The 14,631-nt window shown below is 38.0% G+C and overlaps 1 long non-coding RNA gene across 2 annotated transcripts in view; it reads right to left on the reverse strand.

Annotated features, from left to right (window-relative positions):
- LOC140843266 (uncharacterized) overlaps positions 1 to 14,631 on the reverse strand; it is a 215,253-nt gene that overhangs the window by 120,457 nt on the left and 80,165 nt on the right. The window lies entirely within an intron of this gene.

Below are 14,631 nucleotides of genomic sequence, written 5' to 3' on the forward strand. Positions count from 1 at the left end.
ATGATGTTGATGAATTTTCGAATGTTGTACCATCCTTGCACCCTGGGATGAACCCCACTTGGTCATGGTGTATGATCCTTTTGATATACTGTTGAATTCTGTTTGCTAATATTTTATTGAGTATTTTTGCATCTACATTCATCAGGGATATTGGTCTGTAATTTTCTTTTTTGGTGGGGTCTTTTCCTGGTTTTGGTATTAGGGTGATGTTGGCTTCATCGAATGAGTTTGGGAGTATTCCCTCTTCTTCTATTTTTTGGAACACTTTAAGGAGAATGGGTATTATGTCTTCTCTGTGTGTCTGATAAAATTCCGAGGTAAATTCGTCCGGCCCCGGGGTTTTGTTCTTGGGTAGTTTTTTGATTACTGTTTCAATTTCTTTGCTTGTAATTGGTTTGTTTAACTTTTGTGTTTCTTCCTTGGTCAGTCTTGGGAGGTTGTATTTTTCTAGGAAGTTGTCCATTTCTTCTAGGTTTTCCAGCTTGTTGGCATATAGGTTTTCATAGTAGTCTTTAATAATTCTTTGTATTTCTGTGGAGTCTGTCGTGATTTTTCCATTCTCATTTCTGATTATGTTGATTTGTGTTGACTCTCTTTTTCTCTTAATAAGTTGGGCTAGAGGCTTATCTATTTTGTTTATTTTCTCAAAGAACCAGCTCTTGGTTTCGTTGATTTTTGCTATTGTTTTATTCTTCTCAATTTTGTTTATTTCTTCTCTGATCTTTATTATGTCCCTCCTTCTGCTGACTTTAGGCCTCATTTGTTCTTCTTTTTCCAGTTTTAATAATTGTGATGTTAGACTATTCATTTGGGATTGTTCTTCCTTCTTCAAGTGTGCCTGGATTGCTATATACTTTCCTCTTAAGACTGCTTTCGCTGCATCCCACAGAAGTTGGGGCTTAGTGTTGTTGTTGTCATTTGTTTCTATATATTCCTTGATCTCTATTTTGATTTGTTCATTGATCCATTGATTATTTAGTAGCATGTTGTTAAGCCTCCATGTGTTTGTGAGCCTTTTTGTTTTCTTTGTAGAATTTATTTCTACTTTCATACCTTTGTGGTCTGAAAAATTGGTTGGTAGAATTTCAATATTTTGGAATTTACTGAGGCTCTTTTTGTGAGCTAGTATGTGGTCTATTCTGGAGAATGTTCCATGTACACTTGAGAAGAATGTATATCCTGTTGCTTTTGGATGTAGAGTTCTATAGATGTCTATTAGGTCCATCTGTTCTAGTGTGTTGTTCAGTGCCTGTGTGTCTTTACTTATTTTCTGCCCGGTGGATCTATCCTTTGGGGTGAGTGGTGTGTTGAAGTCTCCTACAATGAATGCATTGCAGTCTATTTCCCTCTTTAGTTCTGTTAGTATTTGCTTCACATATGCTGGTGCTCCTGTATTGGGTGCATATATATTTAGAATGGTTATATCCTCTTGTTGGACTGAGCCCTTTATCATTATGTAGTGGCCTTCTTTATCTCTTGTTACTTTCTTTGTTTTGAAGTCTATTTTGTCTGATATTAGTACTGCAACCCCTGCTTTCTTCTCACTGTTGTTTGCCTGAAATATGTTTTTCCATCCCTTGACTTTTAGTCTATGCTTATCTTTGGGTTTAAGGTGAGTTTCTTGTAAGCAGCATATAGATGGGTCTTGCTTTTTTATCCATTCTATTACTCTATGTCTTTTGATTGGTGCATTAAGTCCATTTACATTTAGGGTGACTAGTGAGAGATATGTACTTATTGCCATTTCAGGCTTTAGATTTGTGGTTACCAAAGGTTCAAGGTGAGCTTCTTTAGTATCTTACTGCCTAACTTAGCTCGCTTATTGAGCTGTTATATACACTGTCTGGAGATTCTTTTCTTCTCTCCCTTCTTATTCCTCCTCCTCCATTCTTCATATGTTGTGTGTTTTTTTCTGTGCTCTTTTTAGGGGTGCTCCCATCTAGAGCAGTCCCTGTAGGATGCCCTGTAGAGGTGGTTTGTGGGAAGCAAATTCCCTCAGCTTTTGCTTGTCTGGGAATTGTTTAATCCCACCATCATATTTAAATGATAGTCGTGCTGGATACAGTATCCTTGGTTCAAGGCCCTTCTGTTTCATTGCATTAAGTATATCATGCCATTCTCTTCTGGCCTGTAGGGTTTCTGTTGAGAAGTCTGATGTTAGCCTGATTGGTTTTCCTTTATAGGTGACCTTTTTCTCTCTAGCTGCCTTTAAAACTCTTTCCTTGTCCTTGATCCTTGCCATTTTAATTATTATGTGTCTTGGTGTTGTCCTCCTTGGATCCTTTCTGTTGGGAGTTCTGTGTAATTCCATGGTCTGTTCGATTATTTCCTCCCCCAGTTTGGGGAAGTTTTCAGCAATTATTTCTTCAAAGACACTTTCTATCCCTTTTCCTCTTTCTTCCTCTTCTGGTATCCCTATAATACGAATGTTTTTCCTTTTGTATTGGTCACATATTTCTCTTAGTGTTGTTTCATTCCTGGAGATCCTTTTATCTCTCTCTATGTCAGCTTCTATACGTTCCTGTTCTCTGGCTTCTATTCCTTCAATGGCCTCTTGCATCTTATCCATTCTGCTTATAAATCCTTCCAGGGATTGTTTCACTTCTGTGATCTCTTTCCTGACATCTGTGATCTCCTTCCGGACTTCATCCCACTGCTCTTGCATTTTTCTCTGCATCTCATCCCACTGCTCTTGCATTTTTCTCTGCATCTCATCCCATTTCTCTTGCATTTTTCTCTGCATCTCTGTCAGCATGTTCATGATTTTTATTTTGAATTCTTTTTCAGGAGGACTAGTTAGGTCTGTCTCCTTCTCAGGTGTTGTCTCTGTGATCTTTGTCTGCCTGTAGTTTTGCCTTTTCATGGTGATAGAGATAGTTTGCAGAGCTGGTACAAGTGACTGCTGGAAGAGCTTCCCTTCTTGTTGGTTTGTAGCCTTTTCCTGGGAGACTAGCAACCTCTAGTTGCTTGTGCTGGGCAGCTGTGCGCAGACAGGGCTTCTGCTTCCCGCCCAGTTGCTTTGGGGTTTATCTCCGCTGTTGCTGTGGGCTTGGCCTGGCTGGGGCTGTTCCTCCAAAATGGTGGAGCCCCGTTGGATGGGGAGCGGCCAGGAGGCTATTTATCTCCGTAAGGGGCCTCTGTGCTCCCTGCTGCCCAGGGGGTTAGAGTGCCCAGAGATCCCCAGATTCCCTGCCTCTGGTCTAAGTGACCTGTCCTGCCCCTTTAAGACTTCCAAAAAGCACTCTCCAAACCAAAACAACAACAGCAACAATGAGAGAGGGAACAGAAAGAAAGAAAAAAAAAAGGAAAAAACAAGCGATTTTTTTTTTTTTTCCTCAGTTGCCGGTCCCAGGCACCCGCTCACTGGTCCTGCTGCCCTGTCTCCCTAGCACCAGGGTCCCTGTCCTTTCAAGGTTTCCAAAAAGCACCCACCCACCAGTCCCGCAGGGAAGCAACGCTCGATATTCTTTGTCCTCAGGCACTGGTCCCAGGCACCCGCTCACCAGTCCCGCCGCCCTGCCTCCCTAGCACCGGGGTCCCTGTCCCTTCAAGGCTTCCAAAAAGCACTCGCCAAAAAGAGAGAGAAAAAGGGGAAAAACACGCGATTTCTTCCGTCCTCAGGTGCCGGTCTCAGGCACCCACCCACCGGTCCCACAGGGAAAAACGCGGGATATTCTTTGTCCTCAGGCGCCGGTCACAGGCACCCGCTCACCAGTCCCGCCACCCTGCCTCCCTAGCACTGGGGTCCCCGTCCCTTCAAGGCTTCCAAAAAGCGCTCGCCAAAAAGAGAGAAAAAAAAAAAAAAAGGAAAAACGCGCGACCTCCTCCGTCCTCAGGCACTGGTCTCAGGCACCCGCCCGCCGGTCCCGCAGGGAGAAACGCGGGATATTCTTTGTCCTCCGGCGCCATTCCCAGGCACCTGCTCACCGGTCCCGCCACCCTGCCTCCCCAGCAACGGGGGCCCGTCCCTCTAAGGCTTCCAAAAAGCGCTCGCCAAGAAAAAAAAAAAAAACCGCTCCAGTTTCTCTCCACCCGCCGGGAGCCGGGGGGAGGGGCGCTCGGGTCCCGCCGGGCCGGGGCTTATATCTTACCCCCTTCGCAAGGCGCTGGTTCCTTGCAGGTGTGGATGTGGTCTGGATGTTGTCCTGTGTCCTGTGGTCTCTATTTTAGGAAGATTTTTCTTTGTTATATTTTCATAGCTCTATGTGTTTTTGGGAGGAGATTTCCACTGCTCTTCTCACGCCGCCATCCTGGCTCCGCGCACAGTTGAGTTTTATCAAACATTTAGTAAAGATCTAACACCCATCCTCCTTAAAGTTTTCCAAAAAGTAGAACAGAAAGGAATACTTCCAAACTCATTCTATGAGGACAGCATCATTCTGATATCAAAACCAGGCAGACACCACAAAAATTAAAATTACAAACAAATATTCCTGATGAACATAGAGGCAAAAATATATAACAAAATTTTAGCAAAGTGAATTAAAGAAAACATCAAAAAGATCAACCATCATGAACACTTGGGATTTATTCCAGGGATACAAGGATGATACAATATTAGAAAATCCATCAATATCATCAACAAAAAGCAGTATGAAAACCACATGATCATCTCCATAGATTGATGTCAAAAAAGCATTCAACAAAATTCACCATCCATTCATGATAAAGACTCTCAACAAAATGGGTATAGAGGGCAAGTACTTCAACATAATAAAGGCCATATATGATAAAGTACAGCCAACGTCATACTTAACAGTGAGAACCTAAAAGCCTTTCCTTTAAAATAGGGAACCAGACAAGAATGCTCACTCTGTCCACCTTTATTCAACATAGTTCTGGAGGTCCAAGTCATGCAATCAGACAACACAAAGAAGTAAAAGGCATCCAGATTGGTAAAGAATAAGTTAAACTGTCACTGTTTGCAGATGACATGATATTGTACATTAAAAAACCCTAAAGAATCCACTCCAAAACTACTAGATCTAAGATCTGAATTCAGCAAAGTTGAAGGATACAAAATTAATACACAGAAATGTGTTGCATTCCTATACAATAATGATGACCTAGCAGAAAGAGAAATCAGGAAAACAATTCCATTCACCATTTCATCAAAAAGAATAAAATACCTAGGAATAAACCTAACCAAGAAGTGAAATAACTATATTCTGAAAACTACAAGATACTCACGAGAGAAATTAAAGAAGATACAAATAAATGGAAACACATCCTGTGCTTATGGACAGGAAGAATTAATATTGTCAAAATGGCCATCCTGCCTAAAGCAATCTACAGATTCAACGAAATACTCATCAATATACCAACAGCATTCTTCAACAAACTAGAGCAGATAATTTAAAATTCATATGGAACTACAAAAGACTCTGAACATCCAAAGTGATCCTGAGAAGGAAGCATAAAGTTGGGGGGATTACATTAACTGACTTCAAGCACTACTACAAAGCCACACCAATCAAGACAATTTGATTCTGGCACAAGAAAAGACCCATTGACCAATGCAACATATTAGAGAGCTCAGATATAAACCCAAGGATATATGATCAATTAATATATGATAAAGGAGCCCTGGACATACAATGGGGGAAATGACAGCATCTTCAAGAACTGGTGTTTGCAAAACTGGACTGCTACATGCAAGAGAATGAAACTGGATTGTTGTTTAACCCCATAGGCAAAAGAAAACTTGAAATGAATCAAGGACTTCAATGTAAGTCATGAAACCATAAAACTCTTAGAAGACAACATAGGCAAAAATCTTCTGAATATAAACATGAGCAACTTTTTCCTGAACACATCTCCTTGGGCAAGGGAAAGAAATGTAAAAATGAACAAGTGGGACTACATGAAGCTAAAAATCTTCAGTACAGCAAAGGACATCATCAGCAGAACAAAAGGACATCCTAAAGTATGGGAGAATATATTTGTAAATGACATATCCAACAAGGTTTAACATCCAAAATATATAAAGAACACACACACTTCAACAACCAGAAAGCAAATAATCCAATTAAAAAATTAGAAGAAGATATGAACAAACACTTCTCCAAAGAATAAATTCAGATGGTCAACAGGCACATGAAAAGATGCTCCATATCACTAGTCATCAGAGAAATGCAAATAAAACCATAATGAGGTATCACCTCACACCAGTTAGGATGGCAAGCATTGAGAAGCCTAAGAACAACAAATGTTGGTGATGATGCAGAGAAAGGGGTACTCTCCTACCCTGCTGGTGGGAATGTAAGCTAGTTCAATTATTGTGGAAAGCAATATGGAGATTCCTCAAGGAACTAAAAGTAGAAATACCATTTGACCCAGGAATTCCATTCCTAGAAATTTACCCAAAGGATACAATTTCTCAGATTCAAAAAGACATACGCAGCCCTATGCTTATTGCAGCACTATTTACAATAGCCAAGATATGGAAGCATCCTACGTGTCTATCAGTAAATGAATAGATAAAGAAGAGGTGGTACCTATATACAATGGAATACTATTCAGACATAAGAAAGAAACAAATCCTACCATTAGCAACAACATGAGTGGAGCTGGAGGATATTATGCTCAGTGAAGTAAGCCAGGTGGAGAAAGACAAGTACCAAATGATTTCCCTCATTTGTGGAGTATTAACAGCAAAGCAAAACTGAAGGAACAAAACAGCAACAGACTCACAGACTCCAAGGGACTAGAGCTTATCAAAGGGGAGGGGAGGTATAAGGGTGGGAGAAAGGGATTGAGGGGTACTATGATTGGCACACATGGTGTTGGGGGAATCATGGGGTAGACAGCGTTGCACAAAGAAGGCAAATATTGACTATGTGGCATCTTACTACACTGATGGACAGTGACTGCCATGGGATATGGGCGGGGACTTGATAATATGAGTGAATGTAGTAACCATTTTGTTTCTCATGTGAAACCTTCATAGAGTGTATATCAATCATACCTAATTTAAAAAATGGACAAAGGACATGACTAGACATTTTCTAAAAGGAAGACATACAGATGGCAAACATGCAAATGAAAAGATGTTCAACAGCACTCTTTATCAGGGAAATGCACATCAAAACTACTATAATATATCACCTCACAGCGGTCAGAATGGCTAATATCAACAAGACAAGAAATAACAAGTGTTGCTGAGGAAGTGGAGAAAGGTAAACTCTGGTACAGTGCTAGTGGGAATGTCATGTTGTACACCTCAAACCAACATAATATTGTATACCAAGTATACTTTGGCAAAAAAAATTTCAAGAAAATGAAAAATAAACAGGGGCTAAGAAATTATCAAAATCAAATGTGCCTCAAATGTCTCAGAAACTGTGCCCATCAGTTCCTGGTGTTTTCCAAATGATTCTCTTAGCAAGTATAGAAATACATTGTAATCCATCCTATAGGCAACAATAGGATGCAACATGAGAAACAAATTTTAGTTGATCTCAAATAGAACATTTATTCAGTCATGCAGATGAATAAATCATGCATGAATGAATCATGCAGATGTGAGATCTAGACACACCTTTGCAGAACTGCGATAATTGTGTAGCCTCCACAGTCTCATCCGCACACTATTCCCTAGATTACTGCAGTCTGTTTGTAGTCCGTATGATGAACTGTAACTGCAAGGTATTGTACAGCGACAGAAATCAAGCACTATTCTCATGGCTAAAAACAACAGTAACTTGTTATTCACTATCCAGTACCATTTTGCATTAATGACCCATAATTTCTGCTCATGTCTCTTAACTGAGGGTTCACCAACCTGCTTAAAGTTGTCTGAATCTTTTTTGGCACAGCCCACATTCATTCAGTATGCAGCCTCTTTCTCTGGAATTTTAATGGCTCTGTTCTGGAACCTTTGTCAATTTCCCAGCACCCTAGCTCTGTCTATGTTCACAATTTTTTTTTTTACAAGAAGGGATTTCTTAATTGGGTGGATTTCAGAGCATTTGCTCATTCTATCTATACTAGAAGAGTACAGTCAACACTAGTGGTAACTTCCGGAGTCCCACAGCCTACTCTATGCTAATTTAAAATACATGATTTTCTGATATCTGCTGTCTTCACTGCTGCCTGCAATTGTGTCAAACCATAACTCTTCCATGCGTGAAGATGTGATTGAGGGTCAGACACCTCCCCTCAGTCACCCAGTCTTACTTGTCACTTTAATGTTTTTTTCTTCAACTTGCTTATCTAGCATTTAAATTTGGATAAGATCAGGAATTTTTGTGTGTTAAAGTTGGTTACTATTTCCCTGGCCCAAAGCTGCTCATGTAAGCGTGTGCTTGATCTTTGATTTTGTGTCACTTATTTCCAGTACAGGCTACAATACTGAGAAAAAAAATCTGATCTCATAAAACTGCAAGTTCTTTTATCTTTTCTCTGCTGGGTGCTGGAAAACTTATGCTTCTACAGAGATTTCTGCCCTGCAAAAAAACTTGTTCTAAATTCAGCAACTCATCAAATACAGGTGCAAAAGCCTTCCCAGCTCTCACTCCTTCTTCCAACTTAAAGGATCTATGTCTGCATTACCAGCTGTGTATTTCAAACTCTAAGAAATTTTTTTCTTTCATCTTACCCTAAGGGTGATCACTGTGTAGCCCAGATTTTTTCTTCCTAAGCAAACCATTTGGCCACTTGAAAAATATGAGGGTTTTTTTTTGTCTTATAGTAATCATATCACTCAGAGATCTTTCCTTCCCCAGGAAAAAAAAAAACACATACAAAATAACCACCATTAATTTTACAGCTCATGTTAGATAACAGGTGTACATAGTCATCTTCCATGAGCATTATTTCTTCAATATTCCTGCATGAAATTGTGAACCTAAGTTCCTGCACTGTGCTTGAAACATCCCTTTTTGACATAACACTTCCCAAGTGGGTACACTGGAGATGACCACCCTATTTCACAGAGGAGGGATGTCAATTGCCATTCATTAATAATTGTTGTGCTGGCCCCCTCTCCTGGGCACTATTCACAATTTAGAGTCTCTCCCTGACTGGCATTAGAAGTATACTTTGAATCTAGCAAGTCAGACAATATGCACAGTTCAGCAAGCAAAGATAGTAAACTCTTGTGTATAGCTCTAAAGTTTTTAAAATGATTAGAATTATATACAATTTGCTATTAAACAAACACACTAACACATGAAATCCAAAGGATGTCTTAATAATAATAATGGATAACAGATATGATAGCTTTGTGTGCCAGCACTACTAAATATTTTGAATTTATTAACTCATTTAATCTTCACAGCATCTCATGAATTCAACAGTATTATTAACATAGGTTTGGAGTAGGAAACTGAGCAAAGAGAGATTTAGTAATCTGCCAAAGTCACACAGTTGAGAAGCAATGAAGATAAGATTCCAAAAGTCACATGTATTTTCTATGAGGTTGCTTTATAATTCAAATGAACTCCCCTTTTCCCCAAAGGACATCAGAGAATCTGTCTACTCATGTCCCTTTCTTCCTGTACCATTCCACTGATTAACCTGTTCCAGATTCCAGAGTCCCTGCTTACAGGCAATTCATTTCATCTAGTTTTTGTTTGATTGTTTTTTTGATGGATCTACAGAGCTTGACTTCACTCAGAAGAAACGTCCATTTTTCTTGCTATTACTTATTACCTCTTTTGACACTATCTTAAGATCCACTGAACAAAATAAGGACAGTATGGGTTGAAGAAACCCTGAACCACCACAAAATAACTACTAAGAATGTGTAAATATACTTATACATATTAAGTGATTTGTCTAAAGTTACAGAAAATAAGTGGTGGACAGATTTGACCTCAGGTGGCATGGCCTTCATATCTTTCCAGTTAAGTATCACTACTTACTATCTCTTCCATTCACATACCAACAAAATGGTAACAAATAATAATTCTACAATAATAGAATCTAACTTATAGGGTGGTTACTATGTGTATGGTTCTTAGAAAAATATATTGTATATAGTAGGTACTAAACAAATTTTTGCTACTATAATTAATTAAAAGTGTGATTGTTTTTGGTTGGCTTAAAAATGGTATCATGCTGTATCTATTTCCCTTGTATGTTTTTACCTGCCCTTCTTACATTCCTGCACACTAACAGGAAAGTCTTATTTTTCAGGGAAATTTTACCTTGCATTATCCAAGTTATTTAAGCAATTTTAAGGGTTGCTCTTGTGTCCCAAGGATAGGCCTATCTCCTTAATACCTGGGTCTCCTCTATTTCTCCAGGCTCATTTCTCACTGATTGTCTCACACTCTAGAATACTGAGCTACATCTTACCTCCCTTACCCCTTAACCCTCACAGAGCTACTCTACTTTCCTTCTTTAAACCATAACTCATTACCCCCTGACACTGCTTCCTATGAAGCCAGGACTGAATGAAGACCCTTGCCATCTGCAGTATAAGGGGAAGGTACTTAATATTTCCCCAGCAGCAGGTATCACACTGTACAATAATAATATGCTTGTTTACTGAGACTTCCACAGGCTTGTGCCCTTCTTTGAGGCCAGGTGTGTGTTCTGTTCAGTATCAATAAAAGACCTGTACACAATAATGATCCCAAATACATTTGGAGAATAAATGCATAAAAAGTTATTTAGTGAAGAACATTAAAACTGGCTCCATGGAAATAGAACACTGTGAATATTGGAGCTACTTTGTAATTTTTTTTTGTAATTTTGTAATTTTTAATTTGTAAGATGAGACAGTCAGTTATTGATATGTAGCCCTGAAGTACAAGGAAGGAAGGAAGGTATTAGAGCTCAAAAAACAAATTCACAATTACTGCCTGTGGTAAGTAAGCAGACTAGACAGGATGCTGCCAGGCAAGGTTAAGAGAAGAACAATTTATCCTGAAACTAAAAGTTTCAAGAGATTGTCTAGATGATAGAGATAGAAATAGAGTAGGGGGCGGAGACAAATGGGGAAATAAAGAAGGGAGGGAAGAGAAAAAGGAAGAGAAAGAAGGAAAAATGAGAGGAGGGAAGAAGTAAAAGAGGGGCGGGGGAATTTTAAGTTCTATAGGGACAATGGAAGACACATACAGCTATATATTAGGATGATGTAGTATATTGGCCTGAAAGAAATAACTAGGACTAATAAATATGGAAGAAGTGATTCTACAGCAGAACTTAATCAGTATTTTTGTTTGTTTCTTTTATAAAGGTTTCCGAGGCTGAGCAAAATTCAACACTACAATTGCTCTGTCCCCTTCTCAAAGTGCAAGTGATTCATTGAACCCACGAAAAGTACTTTCTAAGCGTCATCCATAAAACAGTGAACAAGAAGGATACAGACTCTTCTTCAATTTTGTTTATAGTTCAGCCAGGTAGTGGGAGATAGGGTTTAATTATAATGTTCCAAGCACCTTGCTATGTTCTTTATATGAATTTTCTTCATTTAATTCTTAAAATAGCCCAATATACTAGTGCTATTATCACACCCATTTTAAAGATGAGGGAAGGAAATGAGGACTAGAAACAGCAGTTCTCAACCCTTGCTGTACACTAACATAACAAACAGAGCACCATGAAGCCGGGCCCCAACCCCAAAGGTTATAATTTGCCCTGGAAGGAGCACTAATGATGAATATATACATTTAAACTCCTAGGCCCAACATGCAGACAAACTTGAAAAACTTTGACTTAGGCTGAGTTTATAACTTACCCTTGTCTAGTAAGTGGTAAGTCAGGGCTCAAGACCCAGGTCTTTCTGATACCACAGCTGGTATACTTAATCCCTTGCTAGGTCCTTATGCTAATATCAAGACATCAAGAATGGAGCACTATAGGATGTTCATTGACATGCATGCCTGTTATTGGTCTAAAGGCCCATAATGATTTGGAATATTTTTAAAATGTTCATTTAGGAAAATGATATTGAGAGCAATACATGCTAGATATAAGAATGATAAATTTCTCCATATTTCTATGAACAGGCTTGAAATAAGGTAAAGGTAGCATTACCACATACTAACCTGCTTTCTTCCTGCTAAGGAAACTCCTGACACGAGACACTTAACTATATGTTTACCACCCCTTCTTCCCATCCACCCCCCCATCCAGTGATATTATAATTGCATACATTCAATGCCCTCTTTCATTTTGGTTGTTCAAAGAAGAGTTCCAAGTGAAAAGTTTCTAAATGATTTTCAAGCAATCCCTTGATTGGAATATATTAAAACAATCAAATGGAAATATAAGTGATGTTTCCAAATTTAAAAAGGAGTAATTTCAGTCTCTTTACAGGAATATATTCTATAATATCAGGACTATTTCTGCTGTATCAAATAAGAGAGAAAAATTGAGCTCTATGAAACATTAGAGAACCAAACCACTGAGAAAAGGGTAATGTCCCTTTTAAACAATGACATTTCTCCTGACTTATCCTCTTCCATGTTTATATTTGGCAAAACTTTTGCTTGCACCTCATTTTCTCACTAGCTACATCAACAAATCTTTAGTAATGAAGAAAATAATGGAGTTAGTTTAGTCAGCTAGAGGACTTCTAAAATTTCACTCACTCACTCACTCCCTTCACTAAGGGGAGGGCAAACAAAATTAATTTCATGCGTGAACTTTGAAGTAGGACTGCCCTGTTGTTTTGAAAGATGATTAAAGACTTATTTCATTTAATTAATTTTTAATATGTCCCCTCAATATTAAATTCCTTCTCTCCCCAATTTCTGCTTTATTTCCCATATTAACAAAAGAAATGTCAATAAAGTATATCTTCATTTGATTATTGTTTCAGTATATATCATATTATTCTTAAGTGGAGTACTAATAAGGTAAATACTTTCCATATTTCCATATTTAAATTTTAAAATAATACTTTGAATATTATTAATCACTTATGGCATATTGGTCATACAAGTGATCTCATTTTCCATTGTACATAGTAAATGAAACAAAGGTGAAAAATGGGTAAAAATCACAAGAACAAAGAGAATAGGAAAGAAGGTAATCAAAGACTAGGGATTCCAACAAACCTATGAAAGACTGAAAGATAGAAGAGTGGGATGAATTTTAGTCAGAAAGGTAGAGAAAGCTATTTAAATCCTTAAAAGGGATAAATCAAAAGAGAAAAATCATTCAAAGGAACCAAGATTCCAAAATGAAGATATAACATCGAGGCTGAAATTGGGATGGGGGTGTTAAACATCTGTACAGAGTGTGAACACTTGTATCAGCCTCTTACCATTCTGCTAGAACACACACCACTCTACCCCCAAAATACAGCACTTATTCTCAGTAATTGGAGTGAGTCTTTAAAACAGAGGACAAAGAAAAAAGCAGAGAGAATAAGTGAGGCATAGGGCTGAAAAATGGGGAATTAACTGAAAGTATAACCAGCCAAGATGTGTTCACTGTAGAGGACTGCAGTTCCCAGAACACTCGGGATCAGGAAAATACTGGAGATAAGGCCATTTTCATGGGTATGCAATCTCTTTAGTCTTAAGGACCATATCTTAGTTTAATGTTCTGCAGTTGCTGTCTTGAAATTCTTAATTTTCAAGCAAGGAGGTCTGCATTTCCAGTTTGCATTGGGCCTCACAAATCATGCAAGACTAATGAGATATATGTTTTTAAGAGAAGAATGACCAGAGATAAGAGCCCTACAGATATTGACATACCTGATTATGAACACTGAGAGTATAATTAGCTCTTTCATGCATCACTCGTAAGAGTTAGTATCTAAAATCAGCAGCCATTTTGAGAGAGCATATAATGCAGAAAATAGAAAAACAAAATCTAAAAGTGTGCCCAGAGAAACTAGTAATACAGAGAAAAGAAGACAGCCTCCTGAAAAGAAACTATAATAACTGAAAACTATGATATTGCATAAATAGAACAAGAACATGATACTGTAAATTGAATATTCAATAAAAACAATGAGCTCTTACAAATTAAAAATTATAATGAATTAAAAATTCAATAAAAGCATTGAAAATAAATGAGGGAATCAGTGAGAAGTTAAAACAACGGAAAAGAGAGGAAAAAGATGAAAAAAAGATAGACAAATATTGCAGCAAATCCAGTGGTTAACATATAGCATAATTAATAGAGAAGGAAGAAATGAGAGAGAACATTTCAAATGTATAATGCAAGCAATTTTTTTACAACTAAAGTTCATGTGTATAAATATAAAAGTTTATTAAGAGTTAGATTAGAAAAAGAAAAATAATAAATATAAAATCAAAGATAGAAAGAAAATTCTGGGCTCTCAGTGAGGAAAAAATATTCAAACTATAAAGATTGAAAATGAGATTGAAATCACACTTGGCAATACCACCAACAAACACTAGATAGTGCAGAAATGCATTCACAATTCTGAGAACAATATGAAGTTTTATGAACAAACTAGAATAAGGATTATTAAACATTTTTTAGTTGCTATGTGTCATTTAATACAAAGCATCAGGAGAATGTGGCTTAACAAAATGAAGTCATTTTTAAAAAGGAAAAGACAGGATTCTGTATAAGTGGTGAGCTTGTGATGCTGTCCCTGTATCTAGTGAATATTTGCCTTACTTGGAGGTCAGGAGAGAAACAAAAGGCATACCCAAAGTGAGAGTTCTGACCTAGAGAACAAGCATTTCTTTTTGG

Source organism: Manis javanica, chromosome 8 (genome assembly GCF_040802235.1).
Source record: "Manis javanica isolate MJ-LG chromosome 8, MJ_LKY, whole genome shotgun sequence".
Lineage (NCBI taxonomy): Eukaryota > Metazoa > Chordata > Mammalia > Pholidota > Manidae > Manis > Manis javanica.